Source organism: Leucopleurus acutus (assembly GCF_964270905.1).
Source record: "Leucopleurus acutus genome assembly, chromosome: 3".
In the NCBI taxonomy this organism is placed as follows: Eukaryota; Metazoa; Chordata; class Mammalia; order Artiodactyla; family Delphinidae; genus Leucopleurus; species Leucopleurus acutus.
In genome coordinates, this window is record NC_139145.1 from 12,087,118 (window position 1) to 12,106,672 (window position 19,555).

Genomic DNA, 19,555 nt, shown 5'->3' on the forward strand with positions numbered 1-19,555 from the left:
ACCTTGGCTGGAAGATGTGCGCCGTATTGAGAGTGGGCTATAGAAGCCTGCAGGCAGATTTTATGTGACACACACGGTTTTATCTGATACAGTGATAAATTTTATTTCTCTATTATATATTTGTATATTCATATACCCCTGTATGCCTAAATACACACATAGAGAGCTATATTAACATACTGCACTGCAAATTGTTACATGAATAATGTACACAATGAGGAAAATTCAAATTTGGGTCTTTTTTTCCCTGTAAAGTGGCTGTTACTTCATGTTAAGATGCACAGACATTGCCTTTTGTCCCCCAAATATTGTTAACTCTTATGCTTTTTGAAATGTTCCCAACTTGTTTTTTGAAAAGATTCCTTACTTTTGAAAAAAATTAAGTCCCTCATAACCATTGTTTATTGCCGGGAAAATATTTCTTGTCTTTATGACTTAAATCTTTTCTCCAGCAACTATCATGATTTTACCTTTCCCAAATTCAGTCTCCAAATTCAGAATAAGACAACTCTGAAGATGTCTTTTATGCCTCAACTCTCTTGGGCATCCTGAGATTGCCATTGGTTAACACAGATATTTGTTCCTTCACCTATAGAAGCAAGGACAAAAGTATCATCAAGTTTGTCTAGAATTCTTGGGGACTTGGTGGCCCGGTGATTAAGAATCCGTCTTCCAATGCAGGGGACGCAGGTACGATCCCTGGTTGGGGAGCTAAGATCCCACAGGCCACAGGGCAACTAAGCCTGTGCACCACAACTAGAGAGGAGCCCGTGCAGGGCAGCTAAGCCTGTGCTGCAACTACTGAGCCTGTGCACCAGAACTACAGAGAAGCCCCCCACAATTAGAGAGAAGCCTGTGCGCTGCAACGAAAGATCCCACATGCCGAAACTAGGAGCCGACGCAGCCATAAATAAATAAATAAATATTTAAAAAAAAAGTCTAGTATTCTCCAAATTTTAATTAACTCCAAACTGTTAGGAGAGCTTTTTCATTTACCAAATTTAGGATTTTTTTTTAAAATGTGACAAAAAGAGAGCCATATTCCTTCGTTGGTTGTACTGATGTAAAATTTGCTAAGATAAGTATCTTTCAATGATTGTATACTTTTCAGGTTACAAGAAGCATGGCCATGCAGAAGCACAAAGATTGCTACGAAAAGCAACTGCAAAAGTATTTGTTTCTTGGATTCTAGATCCACAAATTCTTTTCTTTTTGTTCAGTGAAAGGGATGGAGAGGCAGTAGGGATCTTGACTCAGTCACATGGGAGTCGTCCAGCACCATTGTTTATTTCAATCTTTCATTGGATTCAGTAGCCAGGATTCAGTAACCTTGTGTAAGAACTAGGGCAGCAGCAGCAGAATTTGTGGAAGCTTCAGTGACTGGGTTCTGAGGTCTCTGCTCAACTAATTGGACCCCATGCCTGTCTGCAGACTGTGCTTCAGATAGAAAACACTCAGCATTCTCAGCTCCTGCGAGATATTCCTGTTTTCCCTTTCACGTGTCACTCTCCATCACCGTAACACTCTAAACCCTGCCACCCTCCTTTCCTCCTCAAAGAAGGGGAATCCACAGTTGCCTCCCCATGTTAAAGAATTATCCCAACTCAGGACACCCCTGGTGGTCCAGTGGTACAGAATCCGCCTTTCAGGGCAGGGGACGTGGGTTCGATCCCTGGGCGGGGAACTAAGATCCCACATGCTGTGGGGCAATTAAGCCCGTGCGCCACAACTACTGAGCCTGAGCGCCTCAACTAGAGAGAGAAAACACGCATGCCACAACTAGAGAGAAGCCCATGCTCCACAATGAAGATCCCGCGTGCCACAACAAAGACCTGATGCAACCAAAAAATAAAAAATAAAAGAATTATCCTGACTCAGGGGTGATCTTATAGAGCTGTGCTGTCCATTAGAAATAAAGGTAAGGTGGGCCACTGATTGGGTCTAATACTTCCTAGGCACCACATTAAAAAAGAAAAGAAACAGGTGGAATTCATTTCCTGATAAATTTCACTTAGCCCAATGGAGCCAAGATATTGTGACTTCAACAACTAATGGAATTCTAAAACAAGACATAGCAAAGATCTCAGAAATCTCCCATCTTCCAAGGTCTAAACTTGCCGATAGCCTTGTTGGCACTAAAAATCAAACACCTCAAGTTATCTCATTGTGAGTAAATAGTAGTCTGACCTGCATTTGATGGTTCCACTCCCAATCCTGAAGTCTATCACAGGCTGACGTGACTAAATACTGCAGGAGACTCGGAGGTTGGCCACACAGTATCACTGACACGTGCAAGCTGCTTTTCCACATTGTCCACGTAAGCAATCCCAGCATCACCTGAAACCTCAAGAGACAGTGTTCTGAAAAAGTCATCAGAGGAAATCTGCCCTTGAATCTTTTTTTTTTGTGTTACGCGGGCCTCTCACTGTTGTGGCCTCTCCCGCTGCGGAGCGCAGGCTCTGGACGTGCAGGCTCAGTGGCCATGGCTCACGGGCCCAGCCGCTCACACGGCATGTGGGGTCTTCCCGGACCGGGGCACGAACCCGTGTCCCCTGCATTGGCAGGCGGACTCTCAACCACTGCGCCACCAGGGAAGCCCGAATCTTTTTTTTTTTTAAATTTATTTTCTGGCCGTGCAGCGCGGCATGCAGGATCTTAGTTCCCCAACCAGGGATCGAACCCGTGCCCCCTGCACTGGGAGCACGGAATCTTAACCACTGGACTGCCAGGGAAGTCCCTGCCATTGAGTATTGATGGAAAGAGTTTCATCAGGCTCTGTGATCTGTGTTTCCCAATTAAAAACAGTTAGTTCATCTTATCCTGACCCCTGGATATCCCTTCCATTGGGAGACCTTAAACTGAGGATTCTTGGCACGCTCTAGAAACCTACAGCTGCAGTAGATAGACAAGTCCCTGTGAAAATTAACAGAGGGAAATCTCATTTAAAATGGAGTCAGGAAGCCCTGACGGGGGAGCTCTCCCTCTCACAGATATACCTTCTGTTGCAGCTTACTTTACACTCCTGGGCAGGAAGAAGACTGCTACCCCTACAGGAGAAAGGTTTTTTCTTCGCCCAGCAACAGCCCAGCCAATGAGAAACTACCACAACTCACCACTGTCACCACCCTGAATTCTTGCTTTCCTCCGGTGGACTTTCCTTCATAGCAGCGCCCCCCCCCCCGCCCCACTTCCCACTTTCCTCTGTAAAGAAATGTTCTCCTTTGTTCTCTGGACTTGCACATGATTTGCCGGAGCTTGCATGGGCTGAATTGCAATTCCTCTGCCATTCCCTAGTAAACTCATTTCACTAGTAAAATAACTGGCTATTTTAAAGATTGACACCCCCTACCCCCCACCACCACATAAAGCATCAGCTGTGGACGACTTCCTCCCAAGATTAATTTTCTGATTCCACAGTCATTTTTTAACTTTGCTTTCCCCCTGTTCATCTTGCGTATTATCGTATGTTGGCACCCTCTATTAAATGGCTGAAAGTTTTCTCAATATGCTCTTTCTCATCTTCATCCTGGACTAGAGACCTCCTATGGTTTCCTTCTGCCACTTAAACAAGAAAAAATCTCTCTTGTGTGTGTTTCACAGACTGCAGCTACTCTTCTGGATAATAGCTGATTGCTGCGTCTTCATTCCCCACCTGATCCTGCTGACAAAAACGTAATAGCTATGCCTCTAAACAATTCAGAAGATAGATGTTGAGGGTTGACTTGTGTTTCCCCAAACTACCTATTCAAATCCTAGCCCCTGGTACCTGTGAATGCGACCTTATTTGGAAATAGCCTCTTTGCAGATACAATCAAGTTACAATGAGGTCATATTTGATTAAGGTGGGCTGTAAGGCAATGATGGTGTCCTTATGAGAAGAGGAAAATTTGGACACAGACGTACAGAGGGAGAAGGCCACGTGAGGACAGAGGCAGAGACTGGAGTGATGCTGCTCTAAGCCAAGGAACTCCAAGGACTGCAGGCAGCCACCAGAAGCCAGGAGAGAGGCACGGAACAGTTTTCTCTCTCAGTCTCCAGAAGGGTCCAACTTGCCGATGCCTTGATTTCAAACTGAGAAAGTCAAAATAAATATCTGTCAGTTTAAGCCACCCAATTTGTGGAACTTTGTTACAGCAGGCTCAGGAAACTAACATAGTAGATTTCCTTCTATAGGCCGCTCCTACTATGTACACTTTCCTCACCTACTTAATCCCAAAAGGCATTTTGTAAAAATTGGATGTTGATCTAAGGTCAACAAAAGGCTTCTGCTGAGGTCATTACAACTGTATCAGCAAACCCAGCCCATCAGGAGTAGAGACAAATATTTGGGTTATCTCAGGTATAATAATGTGTTCCTATTAGAGACACCCCATTCTGCTCAGAAAAGCAGAAAAGCAGTTCCCATTCAACCTCTCCTGTTCTGTATTACTGCTTCTTAGGAGGTCCAGCTTCTGCGCTAGAAGTCCCACAAACCCCTTTAAATTCCTTCGCCAGTGTCAATTTCTTCGTCGTAGCCAGCCCAGGGCAGTCTACACCACTTCCTGCTACAAACACTTCCTGCTACACAAGATAATACTGCAGGTCAAGCAAAACCGTCTGTGACCAGAAAAAAGAAAAAGCGGCTTGGATCTCTAGAACAGAGCCCAGGTTGAATTGGGGGCATGTTTCCTTTGCCTGGATTTGGTCATCTAGGCTCCTGGCTTTGGGTTCCGTAAGGGAGGCTTTCAAGATTGTCCCCAGTGATCCCCCACCATCTGGTATTTTATGCCTTTGTGTAAGTCCCTCCCTTTGGAGCAGGTCGGACTTATTAACTTGCTTTTTTTTTGTTTTTTTTTTTTTGGCCATACTGCACGGTTTGCAGGATCTTAGTTCCCTCACCAGGGATCGAACCTGGACCCTCTGCAGTGGAAGTGCAGAGTCCTAACCACTGGACCACCAGGGAATTCCCTTACTTGCATTTTTTTTTTTTTTTTTTTTTGCGGTACGCGGGCCTCTCACTGTTGTGGCCTCTCCCGTTGCGGAGCACAGGCTCTGGACGCACAGGCTCAGCGGGCCTAGCCGCTCCGTGACATGTGGGATCTTCCCGGACCGGGGCACGAACCCGTGTCCCCTGCATCGGCAGGCGGACTCTCAACCACTGCGCCACCAGGGAAGCCCCTTTACTTGCAGTCAATGAATATCACACAGCAAAAGTGATGAGATGTCACTTCCAAGATTACGTTTCGTAGACTATGTGTTCCTATGCCCCAAATTCCTAGCCTCTTTTGCAGTAAGGGTGGCCATGTATGGAAGTATGCTGTAGGGATTTCTAGGAAAGCTTTTTCTATCCTGATAAAAGGGAGATGCATTTAAATATATATATTTATTTATAAATATTTATTTATATTTGGCTGCATTGGGTCTTAGTTGTGGCATGTGGGATCTTCATTGCGACACATGGGATCTTTCGTTGTGGCGCCTGGGCTTCTCTCTAGTTGTGGCCCACGGGCTCCAGAGCATGCAGGCTCAGTAGTTGCAGCTTGTGGGCTTAGTTGCTCCACAGCATGTGGGATCTTAGTTCCCCGACCAGGGATCAAACCCACATCCTCTGCATTGGAAGGTGGATTCTTAACCACTGGACCACTAGGGAAGTCCCAGGGAGATGCATTTTTGTCTTGAATGTAAATGTGATACCTGGACGTGCAGCAGCCATTTTGCAATCAGAAGGCAACAAGCCTGGGGATAAAGAGGACACACTAAAGATGGGGCAGCCAAAAAAGAAAAAGTCTGTGGTATCATGGAGTAGGTGAAAGGGCACCTGGAGCTACCTAGTTCTGGATTCTGGACTTCTTGTTACATAATAAAAATACGTCCATGTGTTTAAGAAAAAAAAAGACCAGAACATGCCTTCCATCTTGGGTGTTCTCTCTTGGAACACTTATCCTAGTGGAAGCCAGCTTCTGTGTCATGAGGCAGCCTTGTGGAGCGAGTGAGCATGGAAGTGGATCCTCTAACCCCAGTGGAGCCTTGAACTGACCTCAACCCTGGCTGCAGCCTCTCATAAGAAACCTTAAGCCACAAGTACCCAGTGTGAAACTGAGTAAAGGAAACTTCATTTAAAATGGAGTCAGGAGGCCAGAAGGGGGAGCTCTCATGCACTATCACTTGATGTCAATTACACATCCCAACAGGAAGAGACCTACCTTGAGTTCCCAGCAGGAAAGTGTCTGTCCTTTACTGCCCCAGCAGGAAGAAGGGAGTTTTCGTCTTGCCCAGCAATAGCCCAGCCAGTGGGAACTGTTACAACTTAGCCAACCAGAAGCCATCTCTGCCCTGAACTCTTACTGTCCTCCAATGGACTTTCCTTCAAAGCAACCCCTCTCAACTTCCCCCTTTTCTCTAAACATAACATTCCTCTCCTTTGTTTGCTGGACTTGCCTACAGTTTTTGCTATGGCATGCTTGCCCCGAATTGCAATTCTCTGCTATTCCTGCATAAACCTATTTTGCTGGTAAAATAACTGGCTGTTTTATTTTTTATTTATTTATTTATTTTTTTGCGGTACACGGGCCTCTCACTGTTGTGGCCTTTCCCGTTGCGGACCGGGGCACGAACCCGCGTCCCCTGCATCGGCAGGCGGACTCTCAACCACTGCGCCACCAGGGAAGCCCCCGGCTGTTTTATTTTTAAGGTCAATGCCAGCTAAGCCACTCCCAGATTCCTGACCCACAGAAACCGTGAGATAAATGTTGTTTTCTGCTGCTAAGTTTTAGGGTCATTAGTTACGCATCAGTAGATAGCTAATATAGGGCCTGATAAACTAAAATAGGACTAATATAAGGACTATTAAAGAGGACTTCCCTGGTGGCGCCGTGGTTGGGAATCCACCTGCCAATGCAGGGGACACGGGTTCGAGCCCTGGTCTGGGAAGATCCCACATGCCGCGGAGCAACTAATCCCGTGCGCCACAACTACTGAGCCTGTGCTCTAGAGCCTGCGAGCCACAACTACTGAAGCCCGCGTGCCTAGAGCCTGTGCTCCACAGTAAGAGAAGCCCGTGCACCGCAACGAGATGTGGCCCCACTCTCCTCAACCAGAGAAAAGCCCGCGCGCAGCAACGAAGACCCAACGCAGCGAAAAATAAAATTAAATAAATAAATTTATTTTTAAAAAAATCAAGAGGCCCAAATAGGGAATTGTTCCACTTTCTGTTTGTGCCTAATCCAGAGCAAAGCTACACCTCCTTGTTATAATTTTTTTTTTTTTGATTGTGCCACACGGAGTGTGGGATCTTAGTTCCCCAACCAGGGATCAAACCCATGCCCCCTGCACTGGAAGCGTGGAGTCTTAACCACTGGACAACCAGGGAAATCCCAAAACTGTACCTCCTTGAACCCCAATATAAGAACAAGGCCCTTCTCGAACTCTGGCTGAGATGCTCACAGGTCCCCGTGATATGTGTCTGCCTGGTTACGAGGAGCCAGTAACACAACATACCTAGCATCGTTCAACCAGAGTTCCTGACAGGTCTGCCCAGGCCACTGGGAGAGGGTGCAACAGACAGCTGGTGCTGCCTGCCATGGTCAGAGCCTGGAGTGTGGTTAGAAGGAAAGGTTTTTACCCCTAAAGTCCCCAAATTCTAGGAATCTGACACTTAAAAACTCTAGATTCTTTTTTTTCTTACATTGGGCTAAAATATACATAACAAAAAATGTATCATTTTAACCATTTTTAAGTGTACAGTTCAGTGGCACATTAAGTACATTCACACTGTTGTGCAAGACCAGCACCACTATCCATCCACAGATATTTTGAAGCATCCCAAACTGCAGCTGTGCCCCCGTTAAACGCTAACTCCCCATTTCCTCCCCTACAGCCCCTGGCAACCCCTATTCTACTTTCTGTCTCTATAAATCTGATTACTCTAGGGACCTCATATTAGTGGAATCTTAGAGTATTTGTCCTTTTGGTATTGGCTTATTATACTTAGCATAATGTCCTCAAGGTTCATCCATATTGTAGCATGTGTCAGAATTTCCTTCCTTTTTTTTCCCTATAATTCTTTTTTTTGTGTGTGTGCTGTATGCAGGCCTCTCACTGTTGTGGCCTCTCCCGTTGCAGAGCACAGGCTCCGGATGCGCAGGCTCAGCGGCCATGGCTCAGGGGCCCAGCCGCTCCGTGGCATGTGGGATCTTCCCAGACCGGGGCACGAACCCGCGTCCCCTGCATCGGCAGGCAGACTCCCAACCACTGCGCCACCAGGGAAACCCCTAGAATTTCCTTCCTTTTTAAGGGTGACTAATATTCCACTGTATGATATCCTGCATTTTGTTTATCCATTCATCTGTCTGTGGACACCTGGGTTGCTTCCCCCTTTTGGCTCTTCTGAATAATGCTGCTATGAACAAGAATGTGCAAGAATCTGTTTGATATTTGCTTTTAATTCTTTCGGGTATGTACCCAGAAATGTGTTTCTGGACCATGTGATAATTCTATGTCTAATGTTTTGAGGCACACCCAAACTGTGCTCCATGCTGGCTGTGATTCTTTTTATTTGGCTGCGGTGGATCTTAGTTGCAGCATGTGGGATCTAGTTCCCTGACCAGGGGTTGAACCTGGGCCCCTTGCATTGGGAGCATGGAGCCTTAGCCACTGGACCACCAGGGAAGTCCCTGTGATTCTTTTTTTTAAATCAAATTATTTTGTTTATTTTTGTTTATTGAGGTGAAATTCACATGACATCAAATTCACCAATTGCACTAGAAAATTCAGTGACATTTAATACATTCATGATGTTGTGCAACCCTCACCTCTATCTAATTCCAGAATATTTTCACAACCCCAAAAGAAACCCAGGCCCCATTAGGAGTCTCTCCCTGTACCCACTTCTGCAGCCCCTGGCAACCACCAATCTGCTTTCTGTTTGTATAGATTTGCCTGTTCTGGACATTTCTTATGAATGGAATCACACACCCTGTGGTTTTTTGTGATTGGCTTCTTTCACTGAGCATGACGTTTAAAGGTTCATCCATGTTGTAGTGTCTATCAGTACTTCATTCCTTTTTATGGCGAGGGCTCTAGATCCTGAGTCTGTGGCTCTGAATGGTGCGTGTTCACCCACCACAGGACTACTGGCCCTAAGACTCAGGCCTGGAGAGAAGCCCATGGGTCCAGCCACGTGCAGCCTCGTGAAGCCCCGGCCCTGTGCCTCGCTCCTCCTCCAGCTCGGCTGTGGGCTCCGACCCTGGCTAAAGGGCATGAGGTCTCCGCAGGCGTCTTGTATTGAAAACAAATGTTTGAACAAGGGCTGAATTCAGCAAATATGCTGCACCTTCGTGTGGATTTCAACGACCGAATGGGCTGGGGTGGGGATCAGGTGTTAACATGTGACCAGCCCCCTCGAGGACACAAAGTCACTGTTTGCTTTCTGGGGTTGACCCTTCTCCCTGATAGATGTAATCTGTGGGCTCCCTGCTGTCCTTGCACACCTCGGGTGTGTTTTCACTTTGCCCCGATAATGGCCAATCTGGTGCCTCTTTCCCTACATCAAACATAGGTCCTTACCAACAACCCTGGGCTGGGGTCCCCTCAGACCCTGTGGTCACCCTGGCAATGCCTCTGGTCAAGGGCAGTGCTTTTACACTGCCCTTCGAACATGCGCCCATTTTTATGCACCAGAAAACTGAAGCTTCTGGAAAACTGAGCTGCCCAGTCACTTTAGCTAGTAAACAGCAAAGTCAGGATTTGAACCCTACCCTGGCCTTACATTCAGAGTCCTCACCATCTCTCTGTGGGCCGGGATGAAGAGGGGAGGAAGGAGGGAGAGCAGGGGGTCGGACAGATTTTGTTCCAAGGCAATAAAGATCTATGGAGGGTGTGTGAGCTGGGGAGAGAATTAGGCGTTAAATCCCTCCGGAGTGGGGGGGAGGGCAGGGTAAAGGCCAGAGTGCTGGGAGGAGAGACAGAGGGGCTGGTTCAGAGTCTGAATGACAGGGATCAGGGGACCGATGGGTGCTGGGAGTGGGTGAGAGAGAAGTTCATATTTCTCCCCTGATTGTGTTTTTCTTGATTTCATCAAACATGGTAACTGTGAGGGGCTATAAATTGTTGTAACAAGGCTTCCAGAACAATCTGGCTCTCTAAATCTAATATGGTGTGATAAAAGGTAACCAAAAAAGCCCAAGTTTTATAAATCAAAAGATGAATAAGATTTACAGTTACTGCTCAGGAAACATTTCTATGATTTACTCTTTTTTTATATATTTTTTTATTTTTTTTTTTATTTTTTTATATTTTTGCGGTACGCGGGCCTCTCACTGCTGTGGCCTCTCCCGTTGCGGAGCACAGGCTCCGGACGCGCAGGCTCAGTGGCCATGACTCACGGGCCCAGCCGCTCCGCGGCATGTGGGATCCTCCCGTACCGGGGCACGAACCCGTGTTCCCTGCATCGGCAGGCAGACTCTCAACCACTGCGCCACCAGGGAAGCCTGATTTACTCTTTTTTAAAAAAACTAATTTATTATTATTTTTAAGTACGCGGGCCTCTCACTGTTGTGGCCTCTCCCGTTGCGGAGCACAGGCTCCGGACGCGCAGGCTCAGCGGCCATGGCTCACGGGCCCAGCCGCTCCGCGGCATGTGGGATCCTCCCCGACCAGGGCACGAACCCGTGTCCCTTGCATTGGCAGGCGGACTCTCAACCACTGTGCCACCAGGGAAGCCCTATTATTTTTATTTATTTATTTTTGCCTGCATTGGGTCTTCGTTGCTGCACACGGGCTTTCTCTAGTTGCGACGAGTGGGGGCTACTGTCCATTGTGGTGCGTTGGCATCTCATTGCAGTGGCTTCTCTTGTTGCGGAGCACAGGCTCTAGGGCATGTGGGCTTCAGTAGTTGTGGCTCGCGGGCTCCAGAGCTCAGGCTCAGTAGTTGTGGCGCACAGACTTAGATGCTCCGCGGCATGTGGGATCTTCCCGGTCCAGAGCTCAATCCTGTGTCCCCTGCATTGGCAGGCAGATTCTTAACCGCTGTGCCACCAGGGAAGCCCCTATGATTTACTCTTAAAGGAAAAAAGTAGATTTCATGGTAATGTGAATAATGTGATCCAGTATTCAGTTTTTTTAAAAGGAAAAGGAAATCTTTCCCTCTTTAGATCTTTTTTCATTATGTAGGGGCTCTGTGTTGCTGGGCTACTGTGAGTTTGACCTGTTCCTTGAGTGACTCATTGTCAGGTCAGGATTTGGAGGAAGCGCTGTGGATGACCCAGAGAGTGGCAGCAGACTGCACAGCAAATTTCATCAGGATTCTATACTGGTGGGTGGTGACCTGTGAGGTGAGCTGCCTCCTGAGGAGTTTCTGGTTTAGCGGGCATCCCAGGTCCCAGACCCAATCTGAGGCCCGGCCCTGGGGAGGACAGAATTAAGGGTGGATCCTCCATCCTTGCACTGTTGTGCCCCAGGTGTACCTGAAACCAGCTGAACCTGAAGGTAACACAAGTAGTGGACCTGGCGAAGAGGTAGGTGTGACCACGCCAGTGGAAACTTACCTGCTTCCTGTCCCAGGTCCTGTCTTCCGCTCAGTCTGGCTTCTTGACAACTCTCCCACCGCACCAGAACAAACAAGAATTTGGGGCCTCTGTCTTGGCCTCAGCTGCAGATGCCAAGATCAGCAGGGGAGACTGAGACACGCCTTCAGCCCTGGGGTGTGTGTAGGGGGGCGGGGAGCTGTGTGGCCTGTCCCTTCCCCCATTTAGGAGAACAAGTCAACAGGAGTGGGGGTGTAGATGGTGAGGAGAGGCAGAAGGCTAGGTTGCTTCCTAGGGTGCCAGGGTGCATCAGGGTCGCTGGGAGGGAGGCTAGGGACCTGCTGGCTTGAAGTCATCGGGTGGAACTCATGCAGATGTTCCGAGCATGTACAATGTACCTCCTCCCATGTACCCTGTGGGACTCAGCTCAGCTGCAGGCTATGGAGATGCCAGGAAGGGGTCAGGACCCTGGGTGCATGCAAAAATGCTAAATAAAATATTAGCAAATTGAGTTCAGCTGCTTTTTAAAGGACAACATACCAGGGGCGTGCAAGGTATTATTCCAAGGAGGCAAGAAAAATTCAGCCTCAGAAAACCTCATTTACTCAATGAAGAGATGAAAGGAGAAAAATATCAAATGATCATCTCGCCGTGCTGGAAAAACATTTGGTAACATTCAGCAACCACTTCTAATCCTTTAAAAAGTTTTTAGTAAATGGGGAATAGGAAGAAATTAGTCTGATCAAAGGTTGTCATTAGAAAGGAAACGTGCATTGTGTTGGATGGTGAAACAGAAGAGGTAACATATTCCAGAACAAGGTATGGCTGCTAACAGTCATGGCTAATACTTAATACTGATGCAGAAGTGCTGATTAATGCAATAAGAGAAGAAAAAGAACTGAGACCAGATGATACGATCGTCTAGAGAAAATCAAAAAGAATAAGCAAACAAAAATGGATAGAACCTAATGAAGAGACTAAAGGCAAGTCCAATATAGGTGGAACACAGAGGATTTTTAGTGCAGTAAAACTATTCTGTCTGATACTGTAATGATGGAGAGAGGACATGATGCTTTTATCAAACCCATGAAATGCACAACACAGAGTCAACTCTAATGTAAACTGTGGACTTCAGAGTTAATAATAATGTATCAATATTCACTCAGCAATTGTAACATTGGCACAATCAGTTGTTCTGATGAAAGTTAAATAGGGAATTCCCTGGCGGTCCAGTGGTTAGGATTCCTCACTGTCACTGCCAAGGGCCCAGGTTCAATCACTGGTCAGGGAAGTAATACCCCACAAGCCGTGCGGCACGGCCAAAAAAAAAAAAAGTTAAATATAGGGGAAACTGGGGGAGAGAGGGATGTATGGAAGCTCTCTGAACTTGCTGCTCAATTTTTCTTAAACCTAAAGCTGCTCTAAAATATAATCTATTGATTAAAAAAAAATCAATAAAATAATTACCAAAAAAATGTGCTTACTACTGAGTCATTGCTAAATAAACATCAATATTCTAACATGAGTAAACTGCTTGGTACATAGTGTATGCTCAAGAAATGTGAACCATTTCAAAATATTCTTCTGATTATAAAAATTAATCACTTTAAAAATCTAATATACAATATGGGAAAGGAAATCTTACATATATCATCTTGACTCTTTGTGGGCATAGAATAGTCATGCTTAACCAGAGATGATTCTGTGCTCCCCCCAGACACCGGCAACATCTGGAGACATCTTTGGTTGTCACAACTGGGCGGCCGGGAGCGGGGGTGGGGGGAGGAGGTGTTATTGATCTCTAGTGAGTGGAGGCCAGGGAATCTGCTCAACACCCTACAATCCATAGGAGTATTCAGCCCAAAATGTCAACAGTGCCAAGGCTGAGAAATTCTGGCACGGACTAACTCTCTCTCTCTCTTTTTATTTTTTAATCTAAGTGAGACCTGACTATTGGTATCGCTGGGCAACTTGCTTTATCTTCCTGTCACCTGGAGTCCTGGGCAGCCCCACCCTGATCTTTTTAATCACCTGCCTAGTTTCCTGTCGCCTGAAAGCACCATGTCCTGGATTCCAGGTTCTCAAGATGGCCACCTGGATTTTCTTACATTTTTTTTTTTTTCCTTTAATCTCAATGGCTTTTCTGAACCCTGTTGTGTTCCCCACATACACTGGCCCATTTCCCTGGACAAGGGTTGAGTAGCATCATTCAAAGGCTCAGAGTCCCTGAGCCTTGCTGAGGCTTACTATATATAAAGTTATGGTAATCAAGACAGGTGGGACCGGGAGACTTCCCTGGCGGTCCAGTGGTTAAGATTCAGCGCTTCCACTGCAGGAGGCACGGGTTCGATCCCTGGTCAGGGAACTAAGATCTTGCATGCTGTGCGGTGCAGCCAAAAAAAAAAAAAAAGACAGGTAGTACTGGTATAGGCATACACCAGAAGTTCTCACCCGGGGCAGTTTTACACCTTCAGGGGATACTGGCCAATGTCTGGAGACATTTCTGGTTGTCAAGACTGAGAGGGGGTGGGGTGGGGATGTGCTCCTGGCATCTGGTGAGTTAAGGGCAGGGATACTGTTAAATATCCGACAATGCACAGGACAGTCCTTGCCACAAAGAATGATCCAGTCCCAAATACCTGTAACGCTGAGGATGCAAAACTGTGGGATAGAGAAATAGACCAGTTGGCCAAAATAGAGTCCAGAAATAACCCCACACGTGTTTTGGCTCCTTGATTTTTTTTTTTTTTTTTTGAAAAAGATGCCAATGGGACTTCCCTGATGGTCCAGTGTATAAGACTCCGTGCTTCCACTGCAGGGGGTGCGGGTTTGATCCCCAGTGGGGGAACTAAGATCCCACATGCTGAAGGGCATGGCCAAAAAAAAAAAAAAAAAAAGATGCCAAGGTAGTTCACTAGGGATTAGAAATGGGAAAACTTTTCATACAAAAAGTTTAACTCTTAAAACAATGTAGTTTCTAGAAGGAAACAAAAGAGAATGCCTTAGTGATCTTAAATTGAGCAAAAATTTCTTAGAGTGAACATAAAAGGCATCAACATAAAAAAAAATTACATTACCCTGATACCAAAGCCAGACAAAGACACTATAGAAAAAAAGAACACTACACACCAATATCTCTTATGAACATTGATGCAAAAATTCTCAACAATATACTACCAAATTGATTTCAACAGCACATTAAAAGATTAAACACCATGACCAAGCAGGATTTACTCCTGGAATACAAGGATAGTTCAACATACAAAAATATCAATGTAATATATCACATTAACAAATTTCTTTTAAAATTTATTTATTTTTGGCTGCGTTGGGTCTTTGTTGCTGTGCTCGGGCCCTCTCCAGCTGCAGCGAGTGGGGATCACTCTTCATTGCGGTGCCTGGGCCTCCCATCACAGTGGCCCCTCTTGCTGCAGAGCACGGGCTCTAGGCACCTGGGTTTCAGGAGTTGTGGCTCACAGTTCCCGGAGCGCAGGCCCAGCAGTTGTGGTGCATGGGCCCAGCTACTCTGCGGCATGTGGGATCCTCCTGGACCAGGGCTCGAACCCATGTCCCCTGCACTGGCAGGCAGATTCTCAACCACTGCGCCACCAGGGAAACCCCATATTAACAAACTGAACGAAAAAAAACCATGATTGCCTCAAATGATGCAGAAAAAAAAGCATTTGATGAAATTCAACACACCTTTGTTATAAAAACACTCAACAAACCAAGAATAGAAGGAAACTACATTAATATAATAAAGACCATGTATGAAAAACCCACAGCTCACATCATACTCAATGGTGAGAGACTGAAACTTTTCCTCTACTATCAGGAATAAGACAAGGATGTCTGCTTTTGCCACTTTTATCGACATAGTATTGGAAGTTCTAGCCAAAGCAATTAGGCATGAAAAATAAATCAAAGTTATCCAAATTGAAAAGGAAGAAATAAAATTATCTTTTTTGGCAGATGACATGATCTCATATGTAGAAAACCCTGAAGATTCCGTAAAAAACTGTTAGAACTAATAAACCATTTTATCAAAGTTTCAGAACACAACTTTGCAGGATGCAAATCAACACCCAAAAATCAGTTGCATTTCTTTTTTTCTTATTGGGGTATAGTTGATTTACGATATTATATTGGTTTCAGGTGTACAACGTAGTGATTCAAAATTTTTACAGATTATACTCCATTTAAATTACTATAAAATATTGCTATATTCCTTGTGATACAATATATCCTTGTAGTTTATTTTATTTTATACATATTAGTTTGTACCTCTTAATTGCCTACCCCTATCTTGCCCCTCCCCCTTCCCTCCCCCCAGTGGTAACCACTAGTTTATTCTCTATATCTGTGACTATCTTTCTGTTTCATTATATTCATTCACTTGTTTTATTTTTTAGATTCTACATATAAGTGATAGCATACAGTATTTGTCTATCTCTGTCTAACTTACTTCACTAAGCATAATACCCTCCAGGTCCATCCATGTTATTGCAAATGGCAAACTTTCATTCTTTTTAATGGCTGAGTATATTCCATTGTATATATACACCACATCTTCTTTATCCATTCATCTATTGATGGACATTTAGGTTGCTTCCATGTCTTAGCTATTGTAAATAGTGCTACTATGAACATTGGGGTGCATGTATCTTTTTGAATTAGTGTTTGTGTCTTCTTTGGATATATACCCAGCAGTGGAATTGCTGGGTCATATGGTAGTTATATTTTTAGTTTTTTGAGAAACCTCCACACTGTTTTTCATAGTGGCTGCACCAATTTACATTCCACCAATGGTGTACAAGGGTTCTCTTTTCTTCACATCCTCTCCAACATTTGTTATTTGTGTTCTTTTTGATGTTAGCCATTCTGACAGGTATGAGGTGATATCTCATTGTGGGTTTGGCTTTGCATTTCTCTGATGATTAGCCATCTTGAGCATCTTTTTGTGTTCCTGTTGGGGCCATCTGTATGTCTTCTGTGGAAAAATGTCTATTCAGGTCAGCTGCCCATGGTTTGCTTGGGTCTTTTTTTTTTTTGATATTGAGTTTTACGAGCTGTTTGTATATTTTGGATACTAACCCCTTATCAGTCATATCATTTGCAAATATTTTCTCTCATGCAGTAGGTTGTCATTTCATTTTGTCAATGGTTTCTTTTGCTGTGCAAAAGCTTTTAAGTTTAATTAGGTCCCATTTGTCTATTTTTGCTTTTGTTTCTTTTGCCTTAGGAGACAGATCCAAAAAAGTATTGCTGTGATTTAAGTCAAAGAGTGTCCTGTCTGTGTTTTCTTCCAGGAATTTTGTGGCTTCCAGTCTTAAATTTAGGTCTTTAATCTATTTTGAGTGTACTTTTGTATATGGCATAAGAAAATGTTCTAATTTCATTCTTTATTAATTATTATTATTATTCTTGGCTGTGTTGGGTCTTGGTAGCTGCACACGGACTTTTCTCTAGTTACAGTGAGCGGGGGCTACTCTTCATTGCAGTGCGCAGGCTTCTCATTACAGTGGCTTCTCTTGTTGTGGAGCATGGGCTCTAGGAGTGCAGGCTTCTGTAACTGTGGCATGCGGGCTCAGCAGTTGTGGCTCGCAGGCTCTAGAGCACAGGCTCAGTTGTTGTGGTGCTCCGCAGCATGTGGGATCTTCCTGGACCAGGGCTCGAACCCCTGTCCCCTGCATTGGCAGGCAAATTCTTAACCACTGTACCACGAGAGAAGCCCCTAATTTCATTCTTTCACATGTAGCTGTTCAATATTCCAAGCACCACTCATTGAAGAGACTGTCTTTTCCCCATTGTATATTCTTGCTTCCTTTGTTGTAGATTAATTGATCATAAATGTGTGGGTTTTTTCTGGGCTCTTTATTCTGTTCCATTGATCTATGTATCTGTTTTTGTGGCCAGTACCATACAGTTTTTATTACTGCAGCTTTGTAATATAGCCTGAAGTCAGGAAGTGTGATACCTCCAGCTCTGTTCTTCTTACTCAAGATTGCTTTGGTTATTCAGGGTCTTTTGCGTTTTTATACAAATTTTAGAATTATTTGTTTTAGTTCTATGAAAAATGCTATTGGTATTTTGATAGGGATTGTATTGAATCTGTAGATAGCCTTGGGTAGTATGGTCATTTTAACAATATAATTTCTTCCAATCCATGAACACAGTGTATCTTTCCATCTGTTTTTGTCATCTTCAATGTCTTTCATCAGTGTCATTGTTTTTTGAGTACAGGTCTTTTATAGCCTTAGTTAGATTTATTCCTAGTTATTTTATTCTTTTTGATGTGATGGTAAATAGGATTGTTTTCTTAATTTCTTTTTTGGATAGTTTGTTATTAGTGTATAGAAATGCAACAGATTTCTGTATATTAATTTTGTATCCTGCAACTTTACCTAATTCATTGATTAGCTCCAGCAGTTTTTTGGTTTGCATCTTTAGGATTTTCTATGTAGAGTATTACATCATCTGCAAACAGTGACAGTTTTTGCTTCTTCGTTTCCAACTTGGATTTCTTTTATTTCTTTTACTTGTCTGATTGCTGTGGCTAGGACTTCCAATACTATGTAGAATAAAAGTAGCGAGAATGGACATCCTTGTCTTGTTCTTGATCTTAGTGCTTTCAGCTTTTTACCACTGAGTATGTTGTTAGCTGTGGGCTTATCATATATGGCTTTTATTATGTTGAGGTATATTCTCTCTATACTCACTTCATGGAGAATTTTTATTATAAATGGATGTTGAATTTTGTCAAAAGCTTTTTCTTCATCTATTGAGATGATCATATGATTTTTATTCTTCAGTTTGTTAATATGGTGTATTACATTGATTGATTTGTGGATATTGAACCAAACTTGCATCCCTGGGATAAATCCCACTTGATCATTGTGTATGATCCTTTTAACATATCGTTGAATTTGGTTTACTATATATATATATATTTGAAGATGTTGGGGGTAGGAGTTTATTAATTAATTAATTTATTTTTGCTGTGTTGGGTCTTCGTTTCTGTGCGAGGGCTTTCTCTAGTTGTGGCAAGCGGGGGCCACTCTTCATCGTGGTGCATGGGCCTCTCACTATCACGGTCTCTCTTGCTGCGGAGCACAGGCTCCAGACGCGCAGGCTCAGTAGTTGTGGCTCACGGGCCTAGTTGCTCTGCAGCATGTGTGATCTTCCCAGACCAGGGCTCGAACCCGTGTCCCCTGCATTAGCAAGCAGGTCCTCAACCACTGCACCACCAGGGAAGCCCTGGCTTACTATTTTTTTGTTGAGGATTTTTGCATCTATGTTCATCAGTGATATTGGCCTGTAATTTTCTTTTTTTGTGTGATATCTTAATCTGGTTTGGGTATTAGGATGATGTCAACCTCATAGAATGAGTTCGGAAGCATTCCTTCCTCTGCAATTTTTCAGAATATTTTGAGAAGGATAGGTGTTAACTCTTCTCTAAATGTTTGGTAGAATTCACCTGTGAAGGCATCTGGTCCTACACTTTTGTTTGTTGGAGTTTTTATTATTATTACTGATTCAATTTCATTACTGGTAATTGATCTGTTGATGTTTTCTGTTTCTTCCTTGTTCAGTTTTGGGAGATTTTACATTTCTAGGAGTTTACCCATGTCTTCTAGGTTGTCCATTTTATTGAGGTATAATTGTTTGTAGTAATCTTATGATCCTTTGTATTTCTGTGGTGTCAGTTATAGCTTCTTTTTCATCTCTGATTTTATTGATTTGGGCCCTCTCTCTTCTTTTCTTCATGAGTCTGGCTAAAGTTTTATTGATTTTGCTTATATTTTCAAAATCAAGCTCTTAATTTCATTGATCTTTTCTATTGCTTTTTTGGTCTCTATTTCATTTATTTCTGCTCTGATCTTTACAATTTCTTTCCTTCTTCTAACTTTGGGTTTTGTTTGTTCTTCTTTTTCTAGTTCCTTCACATGTAAATTTAGATTGTTTATTTGACTTTTTCTTGTTTCCTGAGATAGGCTTTTATCTCTATAAACTCCCCTCTTAGAACTGTTTTTCCTGCATCCCATAGATTTGGA